Below are 23,829 nucleotides of genomic sequence, written 5' to 3'. Positions count from 1 at the left end.
GTACCTCTTCCTTAGAAGACCTGTCGTTCTTCCTACACATGCTGCCTGGCCTGCTGTGTTCACCAGCAACCTTTATGTGTGTTGCTTGAAATTCCAGCATCTGCAGATTTCCTTGTGATTGAATTTATCCACCATTTCTTTGTCTCCCCATTACTACCTCTCCAGTATCATTTTCCACTCGTCCAATATCCACCTTCACCTCTCTCCCACTCTTAATATACGTCTGAAAATCTTTGGTATCCTCTTTTATATTATTGGAGAGCTTACCTTTATATTTCATCTTTTCACTTCTTATTTTCTTTTTAGTTGACTCCTGTAGTTCTTTAAAAGCTTCTCAATCTTCTACTTTCCCATTAATGTTTACTATAGTACATTTGGTTAATTGGGCAGCTGCTGAGCTCAGACAACCCTTAAAGAACAAAAACTACTCAAGAAAGTAGCCGGGATTCCCTTCGTAAATTTGGAGTTTGTTGCGGAATAGTTTCTAACTCGCATTTTCTGGCTGGTAGACACCACATGATGCTTAGAGCATACTTTTTAAATCGAGTCAATAAACTGTGTTCAAAAAGCAGCAATTTTTGTCACTGATAGTTGGCATGAACTAAGCAGTAAGACAATTCAGAACTGCTTAGTTCACTGCAGTTTCAGGCATTGAGGCTTCAAGATGCCAGAAATGGCTGGGAGTAAAAATGAAACAATTTCACTACTTAAACAGATTACAAGCTATGAAGAATTTGAGGTATTGAGAATAATCTTGAATGTTACAATGGAAATGAAGACTTGGAGATGCAATTGTTCAAAATTGTATGATGGCAGTTTTTTTTTATCTATACTGTGCTGTGATGGCAGTTTTATTTATCTGTGCTGATTTTGTTCATTACCAGTCAATCAAAAGAACGTGGCAGTGTAATTCCTCCATCACTAAATATATGGAACCAATGCACCAGTTTTATAGTACTGCAGTAGTATTGACTGTGAATTCTGTGAAGAGCTTGTATGTTCTCCATGCAACCACATGGACTTCCTACAGGAGCACTGGTTTGCTCCCACGTTCCAAAGATGTACAGGCTAATTGGTCACATGACAATTTGTTATTACAAACATTGGCCTTTATGCAGCCCAGATCTGATCCTGTACGTTGATGACTCCTCAACAATTGAGAGAGGAATTCGAATGGCTAAGTGGGCCATTTTTTCAGGAACTGAAGTGCTAGCATCAGGAAGCATACCTCCCGGCACCTCTGTACAACAGGCAGAACTAAAAGCTTTGATTGATGCCTGTAACTTGGCAAAAGGAAGATCACCTAATATTTACACAGATTCTTGATGTCTTTGAAGTTGTTCAAGCTTTTGGAAACTTATGGATACAAAGAGGATTTCTTGCAGTGCAGGAACCCCAAGCAAGAATGGCCAAACAGTGCAAGAACTCATGAAAGTCATACAATTGCCATCAGAAGTTGCTGTATTAAAATGTAAAAACCATTCCAAAATAACTGCAATGGGAACCCATGGAAATGCATTTACAGATGAAACTGCAGAAAGGGTAGCAGGGGAAGGGCAAACGAAGTAAGAAAAATAAAAGAAGTAAAAGAAGTACAAAGAACATTGGCAGTGAACCCAATGACTGGAATTATGGAAATGGTGCTGTACACTGTACAACGGACAAACACACAAGCTATTTGAGAGATGCAAGCTCAATGCCCTAACAGGGAAAAATGGTTCTGGATGGAGAAGGGTGGGAAGTTAAACAGTGATGGAATAATAGAGATATAGCACTAGTCATAAACTAGTAGCTCCAAAGAACAGGGTTTCCCTTCCTCCATCATTAATGGTGCTCTCACCTGCATCTCCTCCATTTCCAGAACATCTACACTCACCCCATTTTTCCATTGCCTTAAGTGATAAGAGTTCCTCTTGTCCTTACCAATCTCCACATCCAACGCATTATTCTCCTCAGCTGCCACCATCTCCAAAGGGACGCTTCCACCAAACACATCTTTACCTCCCCCACTCTCTCTGCTTTCCACAGGGATCACTCCCTCCGTGATTCCCTTATCCATTCATCTCTCCCCACTAATCTCACTCCCGATACTTATCCCTGCAAGCGGCCAAAGTTCTACACCTGCCCATTCGTCTCCTCACTCACCTGTGTTCAGGGCCCCAAACAGTCCTTCCAGGTGAGGCAACGTTTCACCTGTGAATCTGCTGGGGTTATCTATTGTGCCTGGTGCAGCCTCCTCTATATTGGTATAGCCTGTCGTAAATTGGAGAACAACTTTGTTGAGTACCTCCGCTTCATCTGCTAAAAGTGGAACTTCCTGGTGGCCAAACCTTTTAATTCCAATTCCTATTCCCATTCCGACAGGTCTATCTATGGCCTCCTCTTGTGCCACAATGAGGCCACCCTCAGGGTGGAGGAGCAACACCTTGTATTCCGTCTGGTTAGCCTCCAACCTGATGGCATCAATATTGATTTCTCCCTCAAGAAGAAATGTATCCAAACTTATATCCACAAATCCTTAATCTTAAACCATGCCTCCTGGTCTTAGCCTCCCTAGCAGTGGGAATAATTTCTTAATATCTACCCCATGAATGTCCTGAAAGCTTTGATTAAATTTTACATAATATAATCTTAGTTTCATAATCTCTGGGATCCAGATATCATTGTGGTAAAATCTGTACTTCCAATGTCAGGATTGGATTAGCTTTGGTTGTGACATGTACAGTACATCAAAATATTTTGTGAGCTGTGTATTGGTAGTTCAAAAATGAAGAAATTTGACTGAAAACATTACTAATAATACCTTTCTGAAGTACATTGTGGTAAACTATCACCTCAAACAATGAAGAGGTGAGCAAAGATGAAGCGAATTTGAGGGATGACCCATGCTGGTGCATTCCAAAGTCGATGCAGATGGAGTGAGTGATTCAGAGGGGAGAGATCGAGGCAGAGGAGTTTCGATGCCTGTTCAACGAACCCGGGTACGAGTTCAGATCAATGCGCCAAGCCGATTTGCAGAGGTCTAGAAAGGCTTTGGCCTGGGTAGAAAAATCTAGACCCAGAGTGGTGGTTGATGTGGTCTAGGCCTGGTGCTACGCTGGGGACCAGGTCCTAATGCAAGGTACGATCTGCTGTTTGGACAACTTAAAAGCCGGTCCAGAAAGACAGGAAAGGTAGCGTGTCGGTATCAGAGGTGAGAATCAAGCTGATTTCACTTACTCTCCTGTGATAGTCACCTCTCTCCAAGTAGTTGAGGCTGCTGTAATTTATGTCTGCGAGCTTCATGACGATTTGCCTCACTTATAAGATAAATTGATACCGAGGCTTTGGGCCTGCTCCGGGGTGCTCTGGGGATTCAGATCTAAGGACTCAATTTGGTTCAGAATGCCATTGCTCGCTTCTATTGCTTTCGTGATTTCTGTTTTTGTTTTCTCTTCCTCTGCGCAATGGCAGTTGATCTTCTTTTTAATTAGGTTTCTTCCAGGTTTCTTCCCTTATGAATGCCTATAAGCAGACAAACCTCAAGGCTGTATCATTTATACATTCTTTGATCATTTGTACTTTCTTTCCAGTCAAGGTAGTGTCAGCGAACAACAATTCCTCAGGGGACATCTTCCAGATAGCAAATCTCTCCAATTATTTCACTTTTCCTACGCCTCCTTCTTGTTCTTTATGTCTTGTTTGTGTTATGTAAACTGTTGAAGTCTGTGACGTACAGTTCAGAACTCGACTGAAGGATCCAGTGCTGTGCTGTGTCCTGCCTTGTAGAGATTAGAAACGGAAGGGGGGGGGGGGGGATGCGAAAAGGACCAAGAACACAAGATGACTCATGGAAAAGAACAGTGACGAGGCGCAAGGTCATGAATGATTCCATTACAAAGCAGCGAGGAAGATTAAAGCACTGAAGTGAATGTAGAGAGGGGTTAGCGATTGCTCTCAATGGAGGCCACCGGTGCGACGATGGTCAGCAGCCAGATCAGCACGTTTGCACCCGAGTCAGCGGTCGCTCTTTTCAGGAGACTGTTTGTGCAGCCACTCTCCCCGTATGCAGATGAGACAATGTTTCTGATATACTGAGATTTATCTGATTATTGGACTGTATCTTATCTTGGTTTCCTTCAGTTTCTTTGGTCTTTTCTTTCTTGTGGCTGATTGGCAGGTGGGTGATCTGTTTTTTTGTGTGTGTTGGGAGGTAAAGGTTTTTATGCTACTGTCACTGTTCTTCTCTGCAAGTGAGGGCATCAGGGATTGTTACTGGGGCTGTTCTATGAGTGAAAGGGTTGGGGATTGTTATTGTAGCTGCTTTTTTCCGCAGCTGAGGGGGTTGGGGATTATGATTGTCGCTGTTTTTTCTGCTGGGAGGGGTGGGGATCTCATGCTATTGTTGCTGTTTTTTTCTTGCAGGGAAAGGATGAGGGATTTTGGGGTCTGCAAGTTTTATTTCTTCTCTTTTTCATTCCAGTGGGGGGTGGTGGTGGCGCGTGGGGAGTTGACGTCTTTTCTTTCATCAACTCCCATGGGTTTTCTGTATTTTATGACTATCTGAAGAAGATAAATATCAGAGTTATATTGTACATTCATACTGCATACTTTGACAAAAAAATGAAACTTTGAACCTTCCAACCTTTGAACCTATTTGAATCGTTGAAATGTACTTTGACTTTGCATCTTTGAAATGTGTTGATTGTGTCAAGAACCAGTATAATCCAAGTATGTGTTGGGGCAGCCTACAAGTGTTACCATGCTTCTGGTGTTAATGTAACATGGCCACAATTTACAAACCCTGATTAATCTGTACGCCATCAGCATATCCAGCCAGCAGCGGAAAATGAACCATGATCGCTGGTGCTGTAAAGCATTACGCCAGCCATGCCACAAATATGTCATTCCTTAGGTGGGGAACTCGGGATTGTTCATTCCACTGAAGACCTTCATTTAATTATCAGGTTGCGTTCTTCTCTTTATATTCCCGTTCAGCAAAAAAAAAAGTTATACTGGCTTTTCTGATTATTTTCTGTTGATCTCCATGATATTTTCATAATCAATGCAATTTAAGTCCTAAATCTATTTGAGTCTTGTCTGCAGCTTTTTGTCACTAAGCAAATATGTAGTATCATCTTTAGATCTAAAGTGGATGACCTTCATTTGCCTTATAAATTAACTTTCCATAGTTTTGCCCATTAACTTAAGCTATTAATAGTTCTTTAGAATTTAATGATTCTATTTATATTACTAATTGTGCCATTTATCTTTATGATATTGGTAAACTTGTATATGTTCCTTTCTATTTCAACATTTAAATCATTTAGTAATGACATCAACACGAGTTTGTTGTGGATGACTTTTGCTCATCTCCTACCTATTTGAATACCTGCCCACTAATCCACTTTATCTTGATGATTGTCTAATTTCCTGGTCATAACACTAACTTACCTCAACTTCTAAAGCTTCAGTTTTAGTCAGCGATCTCTTATAAGATTTTATTTAATAAAATCCAAATATAATATCAGAAGACATGTTCCTATACACTCTTTCGATCATAAGATTCAATCAGTTTACCGGTTACGATTTTTTTCTTTGCACTCCATGTTGGCATTTCTTTAGAGGTAAGTCCTGGCAACAGTAGTTTGACTCCTAGGTCCATGGTTCCCTGGTTTCTCTCTCTCACATTCCTTGAGAGACACTTCAACATTTTTTTTCATTCTAAGAAACATCTGGAATCCTTAAGTACTGGAACTGAAGCTAGGCAGCCATTATATAACCTTGTACATTCATCCATTCCTGTTGTTTATCTTGCAGTAGTTTTGGTCAGTTCATGTTCACAACTTGGATTACTTAAGGATGGCTGAGTACAATATAGGGGTTCCTCAGCAGTGGATGACATATCTGAGTATTGGGGTTGTCTCAGTGTTGTGGCTTCCTCAGTGTAGAGAATATCTCATTAGAGGGGATGTATCTGTATAGGGGCCATCTCACCTGAGAGTCCCAGCACTAAGTTATCTACAACACTTTGAATATGTCTCCTCCACTAAGACTGTGGCAGAACTGACTTAGGACTGCCAGACTGCTGTACACTTGGAACAGCACCAACAGTCAGAAGTAACCCGACCAGGCTCACAACCTTTTTAAACTGTTACTTTTATTAATTCACTAAATCTCTGGCATTTTATAAATTAAATAACCACTGAATAGCCATTGGAAATCATAAGTATATTATAACACTTGTAACCATGTAGAAAAAAAAATCCATGCAAAAGCATTTTAAATCCCACTAAAATCACTTGAAAACATTGGAACTAACATAAAGAAAAATAATATATTGCCCTATTTATCTTTCTCCTTGCAGCTGACATCTCACATTCATTTCAATGATACTGTTGTGTTTGTGCCAGAGGACTGGCAAGCCAGCAGAGATTTGTGGTGTGCCTTTGGAACCCTTGGAGAGTCCACCAGTGCAGCATAAAAGAAGTTGGCAACAGGACAATAATTCTACTACTTGCTTGGGCCCACACTAGCACTGACAAACTGACAAACAGGACTTGAGGGGAAAATTGGGTAAGTAATATAGTGCTCGATAGGAAAAGAGATCTTGGCTCTTTCTCTGTGTCTTGGGAATCTCACGGAACAATGTTAATAGTCTGTTTCAACAGCTGCCCTTGATGGTTACTGAGTGGCTTTATGAGTAACTGGTTTAATCTGGCTTTTTGATCTCTGTTAGCTGTTGTCACCACCTGCTGTTTGCTACAGCTCCATGAAACACACGGTGGAACAATCAATGCCAATAAACATTTCAAATTGCTAATGATTTGTGCTCTTCGTTGATATAGGCAGGGTGCAAACTTTGAGTTCTCCATCCATGGTTTTTCTTCATTTCTTTACAAGCTTTACAAACTAAGGTAAACTATTTCTGCCAGGGAACTCTTAAAAATACCTTCCAATAGTTTATTGGCATTCAGAGCATCTGGAGTTAAAATGAAAAAGAAATGAAGATATTGATTTACTCTCTCTGCTTTTAAAATGCAAGAGCGGTGTTGGATGTAGATAAGAAATAAAAAGGCAAGGATTCACTTTTGCAGTGGAGTACAGGCTCCACTGTGGAGTACAGTTAATTACAGTAAATAATAGTGACAGAATTAAGGGAAGAAACAATAGGACCTTGTCAGAAACAGAGGGTAGTAACCATTGGGATTTTAATTTATATATTGATTGGAAAAATCAGCTGTAGGATGGAGTTCAGGATGAGGAATTCATAGAGCTTTCAGACAACTTTCCACAATGGCACATCCCAGAGTAAACCAAAGGATTCATTGTGGTAAACCTGCTATTGTGCTGTGAGATAGGATTAATTAATGACTTCATCATGAAGGCATTCTTAGTTAGCAGCAATTAAATGGCTGGATTTTACATTAAGCTCAAAGAAGAAAAGAATGGGTCAAAAAAAATCAGTTTTTAAAATTTAAATAAGGACAACTGAAAGCAGACGTAGCTAAAGTGAACAGAGAAATTAAGCTAAAAATATCTGACAATTAAGATGCAGTCATAAATATTTAAGGAAATCTTTCAGAATATACACAGTTCCAAGAAAGGTTCCAATGGAAGGATCTGATATCCACGGTTAGCTTAAAAAATTAAGGATTATATCAAATTGATAAAAGAATACACATTAGAGCAAAGACAGGTAGCGGATCAGAAGATTAAATAGAATTTAAAAGGACTTAAAGATTAATAAGGAAGAAAAATGGAGTTTGAAGTAAAGCTAGCTAGGAGTTTAAAAACAGCCGGTAGGGTTTCGGTGCATATTTTTTTTAAAAAAAGGTTGACAAAATAGACACATGGAAATCAAACCTGTGGAAATATGAACAGAACACAAGGGAGGGCGGAATAACAGCCTGGTCACAAGGTTACACACCGACAATGCTGCAGGAACTCATCAGGCCAGGCAGCATCTATGGAAAAGAGTACAGTCGTCATTTTGGGGCCGAGAACCTTCATCAAGACTGGTGAAAAAAGAGATGTGTTTGATCTCTGTTCGCAAGGTTTCCTAGTGCTTCTCGGGAAGGTTTAGAGAGCAGGGTGATGAGAACCACAGCATTAGGTAAATGGATGCAAAGTTTCAAGTCAAGAAAGATGGTATAACAAGTCAGGTACAAAGGAAAAAACAGCTCTGCACAGGCTCATAAACATGGTGGGACTGATCTGCTGAAATGTGTATATTTCAACACTATTAGTATTATATGGAAGGAGTTTGAGCTTTCAGTCTTAATCAGTATAAGGAATTACCATGTTGTTGCCTTTACAGATACATGGTTGTGTGAGGTATAGAACTGACAGCTCAATGTTCCTGGTTTTCATTGGTTTGGATATAATAGAATGGAGGCTAAAAAGAGGTGGCGGTGTTGTACTACTGACGTATGAATGTGTCACAGAGGACATATAGCAAGGCTCTGTCAGGTAATATAGAGGTGGCTTGATCCAAAAACAGAGCAGTGGAGACAATTTAGCAGTAAACAATATTTTACTAATAAACTGCAAAATATCAGCCATGAGGTGCCTCAAAACAAGAGAGAACAGATACTTAACACAACAAGATAATAATATAACCGAACAGTAGGAGCGATTGATTGAGGCTGGCTGGTTCAATAGGTGAACAAAGAACTGTGATGAGAGCTGGGTTTAAATAGGCTGCAGGTGATGAGTTGGAAGCAAGTGGCAGGTGACTAATGTGAGCTGGTTGGAGACTAGGAGGTGCCTGGCTATGCAAGCCTGACAGGATCCTCCCTCCTATGACTGACTCCCAATGGCCCAAAATGTTCCAAGATGCAACTGGATGGCACCCAAGACCGCTCCTCCAGGACATACTCTTCTGAATCAACTAGGTACTGCACACCCTATCTACGACGACATAAGTCCATCAACTGGCAATTTTCTAGATTGGGCTCTATGCGTTCACCTATCCTACTGCACTAGAATCCACCAGAGTCTCCTGTGCATGTGGAAACATCAGGTTTTGGAGCAGGTCAGAGAGAGTGAATTGGGCTATGCAGCTGGAATAGGAGCTGAGGGGGTGGTGTAGAGCATACCAGATAGAAGACCCCTTATCTCTACCTGGTGGTGCCATTTTCCCAGATGCAGTAGGCATTTGATGCATGGGTGATTAATGGCTCTGCAGTAAGCATACAAGTAGTTTCTCACCAATGCTTATGCTCTTGGTGGGGCGAGAGGAGAAGTCTTAAGGGAATTCTCCTTAACTGCATGGGTTTTGAAGGCACTGACGATGATGATCCTGCAGCCTGATATTTCTGGGAATGGAACTGGGTTTCTGGCTGGGGGTCTGGAGGCACATTCCAGAAGACATTTGTCAATTTGGATGGATAGATTGAAGAGGCTTGAGGTTGATGGGCATTTCCAGGGTAGAGAGCTCATCCTTCAAGTGCTCTAAGAGGTCATGATGGTAATGGGCCAACAGCACTTGCACATTCCAGCCATACTCCGCCATGACAGTCCTGAATTCCACGGTGTATTCCCGCACCGAGTGTGAGATTGGACGCAGGTGAAGTATCTGATCCGCTGACCCCTTCTACTTCCTTGATAGTCGACAACCCGGCACATCTCGGTAGTGAATTCCTCATACTCATTGCAAATGTTAGTTTTATTGTTCCCAGTTATGGTCGACCCAGGCCAGACCCCACCCAGTCAGGAGAGAGATAATGAAGGCAATTTTGGCTCGGTCATTAGAATACAGAGATAGCTGGAGCTTGATGTCTAAGAGACATTGGAACAGGGAGTTGCTGCATTGGGCTGGGGATCCTTTGGAGTACTTGGGCACCAGAATTTGAGGCTCTGAGAGACAGAAGGTTGCCTGGTGTAGGGTTGCTGTATTGATATTGAGAGTGGCGAGGATATGGTCAATGGTTTCCTGTAGCTGCTGGATCGCATGCTTCTTTCAACAGACAACTTCTTTCAGGCAAACATACGCAGCTAGGTCAATCATTGGTTCACCCATCCTGGCAGGAAATGCAGAGGAGGCTTGACCCAAAAGCAGAGCAGCTGAGACAATTGAGCAGGAAACAATATTTTACTAATAAACTGCAAAATAATAGCCACAAGGGATGCTATAAAGCAAGAGAGAACAGATCTTTAATACAACAAAGTAACTAGTCGAGGCTGGCTGGCTCGTTGCATGAACAAAAGTCTATGGATGAGACCTGGGTTTAAATAGGCTGCAGGTGATGAGTTGGAGATGAATGGCAAGTGACTCCAGTTAGCAGGGTGAAGACTGGGAGGTGCTTGCCTATGCAGGGCTGACAGGCTCATCCACAGAGACAACTTGAGTGAGGTTCAGAAGTAAGAAAGGTGCAATTACACTGATGGAATTATAGTATAGGTCCTACAATAACCACCAGAAGGTGGAGGAAAATATATGTAGGGGAATTACGCAAGAGGCTTTGATGGGTGTGATTTCTTCAGTGCTTACAAGAGGGTTCTTGAAAAAGCATATGGAGAGTACAATTACAAGAGAGAGCATATTAGACCTATGTTTTGGAAAATAAGGTAAGCAAGATTACAGACCTAATAGTGGGTGAACATTTTAGGACTAGTGACCAAACTTTTAAGTTTGTAAGGTTTATAAGGAAGGATATAATTAGATCTCTGCAAGAAGTAAATAAATTGGGGAGGGCAAATTATGACAAGATAAGACAGGTTCTAAGGGTGTTGCCTGGGAACAGCTGATGTTGGACAAGTCCATGTCTGACTTCTGAGAGACAGTTGATGATCAACAGATCAGTGCTCAGCATTGACATGTTCCAGTAAGGAGTATGGCAATGAATGTAATGTAAGGAAACATTGGATGAGCCAACATTTTCCTTACCTTACAAGGTTTGGATTGTGCAATGTAAAGATAGCAGGATACTATTCAAGCAGGCGATTAGGAAGGCCAAAAGTGGCCAAGAAAAAAGTCCTTGACAAACAAGATCAAGGCAAATCCCAAGGTATATTAAGAAAATGAAGATAACAGGAAAAGTTAGATCTATTCAAGAATAAAAGAGGGAATTTGTGCTTGGCGTCAGAGTAAGTGGCTTAAGTACTAAATTTGGTCATTGCATCAGTATTTACCAAGGTGAAGGAATTGGAAGATATTGAAAACAGTGTAGAGACATGCTGATCTGCTGGGGAATTTGAGATTAAAGAGGAGGCCATGCATCTTCTGAAAAGCATTAAGGTGCATAAGACCCTGTAGCATTATGGTATATATCCCAGGATATTGAAAAAAGCAACTGGGGAGATTGCTGAGGTTTTGACAAAGATATGTTGTGCCCTTATTAGCAACATCTTAGGTCCCAGGGGAGTGGAGAGTCACAAATGGTGAGCCTTTGTTCAAGATATGAAATAGGGATAATCCCGGTAATGATAGGCCAGTGAGTCTCACATCATTGGTGGGGAAGCTATTGAAGAGGATACTAAGGGGTAGGTTTTATCCAGATCTTGAAAAGCATGGCCTGCTTGAAGTCAGCATGGCTTTGTGTGGGGTAGGTTATGCCTTACAAACTTGACTGATGTTTTGATGAAGGTGAAAAAGGTTCTTGATAAGGCCAAGACAATGGGTGTTATTTACATGATTTTGGTAAGGCACTTGATAAGGTCCCCAATGGTAGGTTGTTTCCAAGGATAATGATACATGAGATTCAAGGTGAAAAACTTACCTCTGACACCCGCCTTGTACCTGCATCCAAGCACCTTAAAACTATGACCCCTTGTGTTAGCTATTTCAGCCCTGGAAAAAGCTTCTGGCTATCCACACAATCAATGACTCTCATCATCTTATACATCTATCAGGTTACCTCTCATCCTCCATTGCTCCAAGGAGTAAAGGACAAGTTCACTCAACCTGTTCTCATAAGGCTTGCTCCCCAATCCACTTAACATCCTTGTAAATCTCCTCTGCACTCTTTCTATAGTATCCACATTCTTCCTGTAGTGAGGTGACCAAAACTGAACACAGTACTCCAAGTGGGGTCTGACCAAGCTGTAACATTACCTCACAGCTCTTGATGTGAGGTAACGTTACCTCCCACAGTTGATGAAGGCCAACACACCAAATACCTTCTTAACAACACTGCCAACCTGCACAGCAGCTTCAACTGTCCTATGGACACAGACCCCAAGATCTCGCTGATCCTTCACACTGCCAAGAGTCTTACCATTAATATTATATTCTGTATTCAAATTTGACCTACTGAAATGAACCATTTCACAGTTATCTAGGCTGACCTCCATCTGCCACATCTCAGCCCAGTTCTGCATCCTATTAATGTTGCGCTGTAACCTCTGACAACCCTCCAGACTATCCACAACACCCCTGACTTTTGTGTCATCAACAAACTTACTAACCCACTCTTCTACTTCCTCATCCAGGTCATTTATAAACATCACAAAAAGGAGGGGTCACAGAACAGATCCCTGCAGAACACCACCGGTCACTGTCCTCCATGCAGAATATGAACCATCTACAGCCACCCTTTGCCTTCTGTGGGCAAGCCAATTCAGGACCTTCAAAGCAAGGTCTCCTTGGATCCCATGCCTCAATACTTTCTGAATCAGCCTTGCATGGGGAACCTTGTCAAATGCCTTACTGAAATCCACATACACTACATCCACTGCTCTACCTTCACCAATTTGTTTTGTTACACCCAAGACTTAATTTTATTTTATTCTTCTGAAACCAAACAAATCACCTATGGTTCATTTGGATTCCAGGATTAGAGATTTTTGCAGTGTGGCTTCCATGAATAAATAGTAGTTCTATAGGTCCACCTTCTGCATCTTCTGCTGATTGCTCCTCACCAATTTTGCTTAAACGCCACACATTGAGATGATTATCTGTACTGCTGGAAGCAAAAATAGTTTCATTATGTGGGGACCACTGGACCTGGAAGATCTCATCCTTGTGTAATTCAAAGGAATGATGTATTAATTTAAGATTTTGAAGATCCTATAATGTCACCATCTTGTCAGTGGAGCCAGTTGCCAGGATAAATTCATTGTATGGGTTGAAACACAAGGAGTTGACTTCAGCTGTACACACATCCACAGAGTAGCTTGGCTTTGAAGTATTATTTGACCTCATATCCCAGATCATGAGTTTCTTGTCATCAGCCACTCATCCAAATGAGGATCCATGCAGTAAATACCAGGATACATCTCCTACAACTGCAGTGTGACCTGTAAATATCGTTCTAGCATCAACTATCTTTCCTTCTTTTGGAGCTGCACTAATGTCCCAAAGACAGATTGTATGATCATCTGAAGAACTAAAAAGATGTCTACTTAGATTTGGGTTCCAGGACAGGCCATATCCTTCTTTTTGCTGACCACATAACCACACAGAGAACTGCCAGATAGAGTTTAATTCTGACAAGTACTTGTCAGAATTAAACTTCTTGTCATATTTGGACAAATTCCGCTGGTAGGCTCATTTAGAAAGTCAGGAGGTATGGGTGTATGGATTCAGATGGGTGTATGGATCCTGAAGGACCATGTTAAGGAGCTGGAGATGGAAATTGATGACCTTTGGCTAATTAGGGAAAGTGAGGAGGTGATAGATACTACCTATAGAGAGGTAATGGATAGCACCCCTGTGACAGTCCCCCTCAGAAATCGATATATCGTTTTGGATACTATTGAAGAGGCAGACCTGACAGAGGAGGACCACAGTGAACAAGACTCTGGCATTCTGCCCAGTGCCGAAATCAAGAGAGCAAGAAGAAATGCGGTAGTTATAGGGGATTCCATCGTAAGGGGGATGGACAAGAGATTCTGCGAGCCAGACAAAGATACTCGGATGGTGTGTTGCCTCCCTGGTGCCAAGGTACGGGATGTCTCAGATCGAGTCCAGAGTATTCTGAGGAGAGAGGGCGAGCAGCCGGAAGTCTTGGTACATGTTGGTACCAATGACATAAAAAGAAAAAGAAAGGAGGTCCTGAAGAAAGATTACTGGGAGCTAGGAAGAAAATTGAAAAGCCAGACCTCCAGAGTAATAATATCAGGATTGCTGCCTGAGCTGCATGCTATTGATGGTAAGAATAGCAGAATTAAGCAGATGAATGTGTGGCTAAGTAACTGGTGCAGGGGGCAGGGCTTCAAATTCTTGAATCATTAGGATCTATTTTGGGGAAGGTATGACTTATACAAAAAAGATGGATTACACCTGAACTCAAAAAGTACTAATATCCTGGCGGGATTGTTTAATATAGCTGTTAGGGAGGGTTTAAACAAAGTTGGCAAGGGTAAGGAAACCAAGGTGTTAGGGTCGAGGAAGAGAAAAGTAGAAATAAATCAAAAATACTGTGCAGCAAAGATGGCAAGAAGGTCAGGCCAGTGAATATACAGGATAATTTGCTGCAAAATAGAAATACAGCAAAATCGGCAACAGATACTGATCTAAATGTACTGTACTTAAATGCACGCAGCATTAGAAATAAAGTGGATGACCTTGCTGCACAGCTGCAGGTTAAAAGATATGACATTGTGGCCATCACCAGGTCATGGCTAAATTATGGATGGGATTGGGAGCTGAATATCCAAGGATACACAGTGTATAGGAAAAATAGGAAGATAGGTAAAGGGGGTGGCGTTGCCCTGATGATAAGTAACGATATCAAATCAATAGAAAGAAGGGACATAGGATCAGAAGGGGTAGAATCCTTACGGGTAGAATTAAGAAATGGCAAGGGTAAAAAGACACCATTAGCAGTTATATACAGGCCTCCAAACAGCAGCCGGGATGTGGACTACAAGTTGCAGCTGGAAGTAGAAAAAGCGTGTTAGAAGGAAAATGTCAAGATAATTATGGGGGATTTTAATATGAAAGTGGATTGGGAAAGTCAGGAAGGTAATGGATCTCAGGAGAGGGAGTTTGTAGAATGCCTACAGGATGGCTTTTTGGAGCAGCTTGTCCATAAGCCCACCAGGGGACTGGCTGTTTTGGATTGGGTGCTGTGTAACGAACCTGAGGCGATTAGGGAGCTGGAGGTAAAGGAACCGCTTGGAAATAGTGATCATAATATGATTGAGTTCAGTTTCAAATTTGAAAAGGAGAAGCTGGTATCAGGTGTATCGATATTTCAATGGAACAGGGGAAATTACAGTGGTATGAGAGAGGAACTGGCCCAAGTCGATTGGAAAAGTAAGCTAAATGGACGGATGGCAGAGCAGAATTGGATGAAATTCCTACAAGAAATAAGAAAAATGCAGGAAAATTATATTCCAAGAAAAAAGAAAATCATGAATGGAAAAATGGCATAAATGTGGCTAACGAGAGAGGTTAAGGCAAAAATAAAAGCAAAAGAAATGACGTACAAGGAAGCAAAAATTAGTGGGAAAAATGAGGACTGGAAGACTTTTAAAAACTTACAGAAGGAAACTAAGAAAGTCATTAGGAAAGAAAAGATGAATTATGAAAGGAAGTTGGCGATTAACATAAAAAAGGATACTAAGAGTTTTTTTAAATATATGAAGAGTCAGAGTGACAAGGGTAGATACGGGACCGATTGAAAATGACGCTGGAGAAATTATAATGGATAACAAAGAGATGGCGGAGGAACTGAATGAGTATTTTTCATCAGTCTTCACAGTGGAAGACATGAGCAATATACCTGATAGCTTGAGGTATCATGGAATAGAATTAAGTACAGTCAAGATTACTAGAGAGAAAGTGCTTGGGAAGCTAAGTGGACTAAGAATAGATAAGTCTCCCGGTCCGGATGAGGTGCACTCAAGGGTTCTGAGGGAGGTAGCTTTGGAGATTGTGGAAGCATTGGAAATGATCTTCCAGGAATCAATAGACTCTGGCATGGTTCCGGAGGACTGGAAGGTCTCAAATGTAGTTCTGCTATTTAAAACAGGAAGGAGGCAGCAAAAAGAAAATTATAGACCTATTAGTCTGACGCCGGTAGTTGGAAAGATATTGGAGTCAATTCTCAAGGCCGAGGTTATGAAATACCTCGAGGTGCATGACAAGATAGGCCGAAGCCAGCATGGTTTCATTAAGGGAAGATCCTGCCTCACCAACCTATTGGAATTTTTTGAGGTAATCGCAAATAAGATTGACAAGGGAGATGCTGTGGATGTTGTGTATTTGGATTTTCAAAAGGCCTTCGATAAGGTGCCGCATATGAGGCTGCTTAATAAGATAAGAGCCCATGGAATTATAGGAAAGATATTGAAATGGGTGGAGCATTGGCTGATAGGCAGAAAGCAAAGGGTGGGAATAAAAGGATCCTAATCTGATTGGTTGCCGGTTACTAGTGGTGCTCTGCATGGGTCGGTGTTGGGGCCACTTCTTTTTACAATGTATATCGATGATTTGAATTATGGATTAAATGGTTTTGTGGCTAAGTTTGCGGATGACACCAAGATAGGTGGAGGAGCGGGAAATGTTGAAGAAATGGAAAGGTTGCAGAGAGACTTAGTCAGTTTGGGAGAGTGGGCAAAGAAATGGCAGATGAGATACAATGTTGAGATATGTATGGTTGTACGTTTTGGAAGAAGAAATAATGGGGCAGATTATTATTTAGATGGGGAGAAAATTCAAAAATCAGAAGTGCAAAGGGACTTGGGGTCCTCGTGCAGGATACCCTAAAGGTTAACCACCAAGTTGGATCGGCAGTAAGGAAAGCGAATGCTATGTTGGCATTCATTTCAAGAGGAATAGTGTATAAGAGTAAGGAGGTGTTGATGAGGCTCTATGGGGCATTAGTGAGACCTCATTTGGAATACTGTGTGCAGTTTTGGGCCTCCTATCTTAGAAAGGATGTACTGATATTGGAGAGGGTTCAGAGAAGATTTACGAGGTTGATTCCTGGAATGCAGGGGCTAACATATGAGGAGCGTTTGTCGGCTCTTGGACTGTATTCATTAGAGTATAGAATAATGAGAGATGATCTCATAGAAACATTTCAAATGTTGAAAGGGTTGGACAGAGTAGATGTGGAAAGGTTGTTTCCCTTGGTGGGTGAGTCCAGGATAAGAGGCCATAGTCTTAGAATTAGAGGATACCCAGTTAAAATAGAGATGAGGAGAAATTTTTTTCATCAAAGCATCGTGGATTTGTGGAATTTGTTGCCACATACAGCTGTGTTTAAGGAGGAGATTGATAGGTATCTAACTAGTCAGGGTATCAAGTGATATGGGGAAAAAAACGGAAATTGGAACTAGATGGGTGAATAGTTTAGCTCATGGGGGAGCTGCGGAGCAGACTCGATGGGCTGAATGGCCTACTTCTGCTCTTTTGTCTTGTGATCTTGTGAGAACTGGCTTGCCTACAGAAGATAGGTGAAGTGTATTCTGCCTGGATGTCAGTGGTCAAGATTAATGATTTTCCAGTCCCCCGGTCATCAATATTGGCACAAGCTCATACACTAATGGCCTATCCAGCACTGTACCATCCAATGTTCTATGTAAAGAGATTAATAAATTAATTAAACAGAGACTTTAATCAGTCTTCATTGATATTCTGACACTTCAGGGACTTCAGCAGTGCAGGGCAGCTCAACACCACCACCCCAAGGGAAAATAGGATGGACTATTAAATGCTGACTCAGTCTGTGAAGCCAGCACCTCTTGAATGAATATGAATAAAAACAACAGAGAATGCAAACAATATCACAGAAATGTAGCTGTCAATTGGATACTGAATGGAAGGCTGCAGCTCAGGAAAATTACTATCACCAGCGAAGCGGTACTGAACAACTTCATGGAGCCTCAGACTGACAAGTGCTCATGTCCTATTGAATTATTGGTTTGAATTTTTCAGATTTCCCTGGATTCAGGAGGGTTTCACTAAATTGGCAAATACAAAATGCAAACCTCTTTACTCAAGACAGAAATCTAGAAACTACAGGTGAGTTAACTTAATATCTGTCATGGGAAAAATGGTAGAAGCTATTACAGGAAATGTTATAGGAAGAATTCTGGAAAAATACAAGCTAACTGGTAATGTCTACATGGTTTTATGAAAGTGAAATCATGTTCAAGTATTTTACTGGATTTCTTTGAAGATATGTTATGCTGTGGATAAAGGGAATTGGTTGATGTACAATGCTTACTTTTCCAAAAGACATTTCATATGGTGCTGCTGTAGAAAATAAAAGCTCATAAGATAAGTGGTAGCATGTTAGTATAGATAGAATATTGGCTTGCTAACTAGAAACCGATAGCAACTTAAAAGGATCATTTACTCATTCACAAGATACAATGAGTCTGTACCACAGGTATCACAATCAGAGTCAGGTTTAACATCACCGGCATAAGACGTGAAATTTGTTAACTTAGAGGCAGCAGTACAATACAATACATGACAATATAGAAAAGAAAAGTAAATCAATTACAGTAAGAATATATATATATATATATATATGCATATTAATCGTGGAGTGTATGCCTTCAGGCTCCCATACCACCCCCCTGACAGCAATAACTAGAAGAAGGCATGTCTGGGTGATGGGAGTCCTTAATAATAGATGCCATCTTTCGGAGGCACCGCTCCTTGAAGATATTTTGGACACAATGGAACGGGATCAGAACTGAGCCTCAACTTTTCACAATTTATTTAAATTAAGTAGATCAAGGTATCAAAGGTTTCACTGTCACGATACAAAGGTGGGGGAAAGATTTGAACACTTGATCTTTCGGAAGTTTTTGACAAGAACAGACATTTGGCCCAAGAAGGCTTGCCAAATTCCTATTTACATAGTGTGTTGAAGTAACTATCAAGTTTAGATTTGAAAGTCTCTAAGGTGCTGCTCACAACTGTAGTTTGTACGCAAACCAGTGAGTTTGTTCCATGTGTCCACAACTCGCGGAGTAAAGAAATGCTTCCTGATGTTAGTCTGAAAACTCCCCTTAACCAGTCTCTACCTATTCCCCTGTGTCCTTGATGATGAATTAATTTTGAGGTAGCAGCTGGCATCAAGTTACTTATACCCTTAATGATTTCGAACACTTCACTCATGCATCCTCTCATTCTACATCTACTTAGACTAAAAAGATTTAATTATTTCAATCTTTCTTTACAGCTCATGCCCTGCAGATCTGAAATGAGTCTAGTCGCCCTTCTCTAGACTCTCTCCATTGCCTTCACATCCCTCACACAAGATGGAGGCCAAAATTATACACAGTATTTAAGGTGTGGCCTCACATCTTAAGGAGAACATCTCTTGACTTGAACTTCACTGAGTGGTGATCCTCTGATTATATAGCCCAACATTCTATTAGCCTTCCTAATCGCTTCTGTGTATTGTCTAGATGTTGGTAGTGATGAGACTACTTCCTATATGTAATGCTTTACCTTTACTTACATTAAATTGCATCTGCCATTTATCTGCTAACATCTGCATTTTGTTTAGATCTAACTGTATTAATCTGGCTGCCTGAATGTTATCAGCCTGTACTCCTAATTTTATGTCATCAGCAAACTGTACCAGTTTATTTATTATGTGTTTATGCAAATCATTAACGTACATTAAAAACAGCAGCAGTCCCAAAACCAATCCTAGTGGAAACCCACTTTTACCATCTTCCAGGTGTGAAAATGATCCTCTCACTGTAACTTGTTGTTTTCTGTTTTTGAGCCAATTCTGCACCCATTTGTGCACCTTATCCTGAATCCCTACCTCCTGTAATTTGATTATTAACTTCTCATGGGGTACTTTGTCAAAATATTTCTGAAAGTCCTAATAAACTATATCAACCACACTACTGTTATCATAAATTTTAGTTACCTCATTATTGAATTCCAGCATAGTAGTAAAATGTACTTTCCCCTTTCTGAACCCATGTTGGCTTTCTGATAACATGACTGTTCTTATCAGCTGCTTTGTCAACTCATTCTTTATTATTGTTTCCATTATTTTGCTTGCAATACACATTAACCTTACTTATCTATAGTTACCAGAGTCAGTGTGGTCACCCTTTTCTAATACTGGGACAACGTTAACCCATTTCAGGTCCCTAAGGATTTCACCAGTCTTCAATTACTTTTGAAAAATATGTGTTAGGGGTTTGTATATATAATCACAGGCCTCTTTAAGTACTCTTGGACATACGTTGTTTGGCCCTGGAGATTTATCAACTTTCACTCTTTTCAGCTGAAGCAGGATCTCCCTTTCTAAGATGTCTATGTCACTAACTACAACCTTATTTCTCTCTAAACTTACTGTCCTATTGCTAACATTTTCGCAGATGAATACTTTAGAAAAATATGAGTTAAGAGTGTCCGCTATGTCCTTCTTTGCATAATTTAACACCCAATATTATTCCTAATTTGCGGAGTTTGGCCAAGTGGTTAGGACATTGGGCTCACAATCTAAAGGTCGTGGGTTCGAGTCTCGGCCAAGGCAGCATGTTGTGTCTTTGAGCAAGGCACTTAACCACACACTGCTCCAGTCCACCCAGCTGAAAATGGATACCGGCAAATGCTGGGTGTTAACCTCGCGATAGACTGGCGTCTTATCCGGGGGGTGGGGGGTGGGGGGAGTCTCGTACTCTCAGTCACTTCTCACCACAGAAACTGGCATAAGCACTGGCCTGATGGACCTCAAGACTTTACCTTTAAAATTATTCTTAATACACTTAACTTCTTCCTTGACTTTTCTTTTAAAGTATTGAAAAAAACTCTATGCATTAATCTTAGCATTATGAGCAATATCCTTCTCAACCTGCATTTTGGCAATCCAAATTTTCTTTTGGCTATAAATTCCATATTTTCATATGCCCTATGGTTAACATCATTATAATATTTTTCTGTATTCCTTATATAGCTATCTTTTCTTCAATATTTTTTATGTATAGTTTTTATTCATCCATGTAGTTGATCTATTGTTTTTTATTGCTTCTCCCACCCCTGGGTATGACCACTTCTTGTACTGCGTGTACTACCTCTTTAAATCAATCCCATTGTTCCTCAACTGACTCAACATCAAGCAGATCCTTCCACTGTACCTTTTATACCTTTGAACCTTTTAATAGCTTTGGTTTTCACTGATATACTCTCCCAAACAACTCTGAGAATAATAATGTTTTCATCCCTTGTTCATAAAGGCTCAACAACTTCCATACTCAAAATTCTATCCTGATTGTAGAATATCAAATCTAGACAGGCCTCCCCTCTTGTTTGTGCATTAATATACTGAGTCAGAAGACAATTATTCAGGAACTCAATGAATTCACTTACTGTAATCCATTAGTCACTGCGTTCTCCCACTCAATATTTGTGAAATTAAAGTCACCCATAATTATAATATTACCCTCAGAACTTATTTTTTTTAATATTCTGATGGAGTTGTTTGTTAAAATCACTATCAGCATTACAGAGTCTATGACATATACCAAATGTATTCCTTTATCCTTACAGCTTTCAATTCTCACCCAGGCATCTTCACTAAGTCTTGAAACTGCAAAAAGGACATAAGGAGGCTAAGAGGGGATATAGATAGGTTGAGATAGGGCAAAGATCTGGCAACTAGGAAATAATGACGTGAAATGTTCTATTTTGTCAGGGGGAGAAAAGGAAGCACCTTCTTATCTAAAAGTGAATGATTCCAGAGCTCTGAGATACAGAAGAATCTGGGTGACCTAATGCATTTCACTGAAAAGCTAGCAGCAGAGATAGCAAGTGATCAGGCAAATCAGCAGAATATTTTCATTTTTTTTCAGTCACACAGGTTATTGCTGAGGCAAAATTTGGACTGATGTATACAATATTGCTTTCCCATATTTAACTGAGAACATTAACGTGCTACAAAGAATTAAGGAAGAGTTTGCAAGACTAACACCTGGAATGTGCAAGTTGTCTTGGTGAGGAGGACTTGAGTCCTCCATAGATTAGAAATGTATGAGGTGAATTTATCCTGACAGGTCATGATAGATATGGAGAGGATATTTCCTCTTGTGGAAAACTTTGGGAAAAAAAAAGGTTCATGTTTAAAAATAATAGAAATGTGCTTTTAAGATAGAACATAGAGCAATACAGCAAAGACAGGCCCTTCGGCCCACAGTGTTGTGCTGGCCTTATAGCCTGCTCCAAGAACAATATGATGCTTCTGTCCCACATCTCACTCTGCTTTTCTTTCATTCGTGTGCTTATCTAAGAAATGTATCTTAAGTGTCTCTAATGTATATGCTGACTGCTCCTGGCAGCACATTCCACCCCCCTGTGTAAAAAGCCTATGTAACCCCAGTTAATTAAACCCAAAATTGTAATGTTAGAACTTCTACCTGCAGAGCGATGGAAACGAGGCTTACCGATTTGTATTAAAAAAATTTTTGAAAAGAAAATGCCAAGCGAGGGCAGAGCGGGCTGGATGCAGGATGGACAAGGAGAGAAATGCAGCAATGATGAGAAGCTGAACACATGAACTGTTGAGAGTGGAATTAGTAGTCAGTACCTGTACCCAACTAAATTGAAACCCTTAGGGTGAAACCCCTGGAGGGGAGAAAAAAATGATAAAAGATTTATTAAAGTTACAGTTATAAGATGCAGCAGCTTTAACGGGACAATATCAGTAGAGATTAGTGTCCAAAATCCCTACCGTGTAGTTGGGATTAGTTCATACCAAGCGATTTGGTCAAGTTTTTGTACAAGTTTCTGAATTGACTTTCTGTGGATGATAAACTACTTCATTCCAATGAAGCAAGAAACAAGATGGCAAGTTACCCAAGATGAAGAAGCAGTGCAGGAATGAAACGTTTAATGACGCAGAGGATTTAATACGGTTGGGTGCATAAGTTTATTTTTATTTGAAGAATCGGAATTTGATTTTCTGCAAGAACTGATTATTTTTGCAAAGACTTTGATAAGTTACTGAATAAGATTTACTTCGTTTAAAAGTTGTGATGTTGCCAAATTTTCAAGAAAGGAGTTAAAATTTGTATATATAATTTTTGAATTTGAATTTAAACTTGTAGATATACTGCCTGAAACTGAAACTGATGTCAAGTATAACACTTAAGAATAGGAATTATATTTGATTTTTGAACTAACTAGGTATAAGTAAAAAGGAAAGTTTAGTCTGTAAACTTTTTAATAGGGAATAACACTAGATCTAATTAGTTAGAGAAATAAGATTAACAAAGGATATTCCAATCAATATTACTGATTCTAACTAAACAGGAATTTTTTTTGCTGATATCTAAGATTTGGAACTAAACAGAATGTTTGAATTTTCAATTGTTCTTGCTCATGTAAAAATTTTGTACATATTGTTTTCTTTCTTATAACCAACACCTTATTTCCAGAAATGTGTGGTTTCTATTCACTGCCTCTTTCCAATACCTAGAACATTCTGATGGCCCATGAACACCTAGTGTAATTTGATTTTCTCAAACGAGTGCGGTGACTAGTCACATGCAAGACCAGTGCTACACAGGTGTTACTTAAACTTACCTTTGACATCCCGATTTACCGATTTAATCGAACTAGCCAGTTCAACATTGGGAAAACGTCTTTGGCCTATCCACTTCATCAATGCCTCTTATCATCTTCTGCACCTCTGTCAAGTGACCTCTTGTCCTCCTTCGCTCCAAAGAGAAAAACCCTAGTTTGTTCAATCTCTCCTTATAAGACATGCTCTCTAATCCAGTTCGCACATTGTTAAATCTATGCATCCTCTCTAAAGCTTCCACGTCCATCCTACAATGAGGTAACCAAAGCAAAACACAATACTCCAAGTGACGTCAAAGCTGAGCTATATAGATCTGAGATATTATCTCGCAAGTCCTAAACTCAATCCACCAACTAATGAAGGCCAACATCCTATCAACTTTTGCAGCAAC

At 40.3% G+C, this 23,829-nt stretch overlaps 1 pseudogene; it reads right to left on the bottom strand.

Moving 5' to 3' along the window:
* Positions 1-12,707: 12,707 nt before the first annotated feature.
* Positions 12,708-23,449, bottom strand: LOC140198689 (histone-binding protein RBBP4 pseudogene; annotated as a pseudogene).
* Positions 23,450-23,829: the final 380 nt, after the last annotated feature.

This window comes from Mobula birostris, chromosome 6, assembly GCF_030028105.1.
Source record: "Mobula birostris isolate sMobBir1 chromosome 6, sMobBir1.hap1, whole genome shotgun sequence".
Taxonomy (NCBI): domain Eukaryota; kingdom Metazoa; phylum Chordata; class Chondrichthyes; order Myliobatiformes; family Myliobatidae; genus Mobula; species Mobula birostris.
The sequence above is the reverse complement of the archived record's forward strand: the minus strand, read 5'-3'. Positions and strand labels throughout refer to the sequence as shown.